Below are 2,133 nucleotides of genomic sequence, written 5' to 3'. Positions count from 1 at the left end.
GATTCCCAGGCATAATACGATTTTTCCCCTTTAGTCATCAGCAGCGGTTTAGCAAATGTAAATGATGCCTGGGATATGATTTTTCGCTCTTCACCAAACCTGGCTTAAAAAATGACATAAATGTATATTAAGGATTTGTCACCTTGATACCCTCTAAAGGCAGAGATAAGACCTATACCCCCTCACCTTTTTTATTTCCAGTTATACTAATGTCAAGGAGATGCAGAAATGTAGTGATAATGCTATTTGATATATAATGATACTGATATTTGATATATAATAATACTGATATTTCATATGTAGTGATACTGATATAGATATGCAATGATACTGATATAACGTACTGCAATCGCAGTAAACTTGCCCTTAAAAATAATTTGGTCAGTGAAATTTCTTTACACTTTTTGACTTATTTTTTAAATTTTACTTTCTTTACTTTTTTTTCACTTTCATTATCTAAACTATCTCAGAGCTTTCTTTAGTATTTGCTCAGGAATCTAATATATCAGCGATCTCGAATCGTCAGACAATATTGCTAGAAATTATTCCTAAAAGTGCTAGAGCACCACTGATATTTATTGTAGGCCAGTCCTGCATATCTATATGAGTAGCTATACCTCCACAATACACATACATGAGCCCTCATATTATCTAGAATGCATTATATGGTTTACAATATTACTGATAAGATATGAATGGCTCTATCACTAGCATCTGGCACAGTAATTGTCATTGATTATAATTATCACTCGAGCGAATTTACTTCGGCTAGAGCTTCAATCAATCTTTATCCTAGCTGTAACATCAGAATTCTAATGTCAACAAAACTGATGATTTTGCGAAGTCCAAAAATAGCATCAATAAATGTCATATTAATGTGCTTTATGTGCACTGATTTCCTTTCAGAAAAGTATTCCGAGAAATATATTATATTCTCTGTAGAGTCTCAACGGAGACGGCAACATCTCCATGCAGTGTTCCAAAGAAAAGGCTCTCTCAATTACTCCTGCAACTCCAGGCGATCCACCCAAATGACCATTCCCTAAAAGCAGACAAGCGATTCTGGCGTGGAAGGGGGTCTGCCGAACACAAAACGGCCCTCTCCGCTATTTGCGTGCGAACCCCTTCAGGAACGCTGGGAGGTCTTCAGCTCATTCCCCGTTTCCGCTGAAAGGAACGCTCACATCTCATCAATTCCAGCCTTCCTCCGTCCTTTAACAGATTGCATGCCAGGTAGGCAGCAGGCTCATAGAGAGAGAATCTCGTCCACTACCCCCTGCACCATCCCTTTTCTTCTGTGTGTGCGGCTGCTTCGGAAATTGCGGCCCGTTGTCCATTACAGCGTCCATGTCTGAGTTCTTGAAGCGAGAAATTGCCTTGTAGCTTTTAGTGGGCACCCTTGGGTGCCGCCCACACCCCCTTCCCTCCCACCTCCCCGGGGGCAGTAAGGGAGATTCGATGTAAGAGAAAAGGGGAGCGTGTGCAAACTAATTTGGAGAGGATTGGATGCCCCCTTTTTTTATTATTGCTTTTTTTTCCCTTTCTGTCGTTTTAATCCTTTGGTAACTGACTGGACGAGTCGCCTCGAATCAGTTCCCTTACGATGGGTCGGTTAGCTTTGAGTGAGGCAATTTCCAGAGAAGATTCTGGTATAAAGAAAGCGAATAAGATCACAGCAAAACAGAGTAATCTTTGTTAAATTAATTAATTTTAATCTCAGATAAATATAATTTATCAACTTACAGTAAATTACTTCCAAAATTGCTTTAATTTCGTTATGTACTGATTTTACAGTTCTAGACAGACGACAAGGAATAAACGGTAGATAGAAAAATTCCTTCGTTAATGAATCAAAAATATATAAATTACTGCTTCCTTTTCTAAATTTATGAAAATTAATCATAACTATATAAACAAACGCGCGCGCGCACACACACACACACAAACAAATAAACAACTAGGTAATTTTGAAATAATTTTTAAAAAGAATGTATAATTTTAATTTTAATATAGTTTTTTCTAATCTCTTCTTATTAGCCTTCATGCGTATGCAGAACTCGAAATCATATGTAAAAATTACTACCAACCGCATGCGCAAAGCATTTATATCAATTCGTCATAGCTTCCTGAATT

The sequence above is a fragment of the Argiope bruennichi genome, chromosome 1 (assembly GCF_947563725.1).
Source record: "Argiope bruennichi chromosome 1, qqArgBrue1.1, whole genome shotgun sequence".
NCBI classification, from domain to species: domain Eukaryota; kingdom Metazoa; phylum Arthropoda; class Arachnida; order Araneae; family Araneidae; genus Argiope; species Argiope bruennichi.
Note: the sequence above shows the minus strand (reverse complement) of the source record.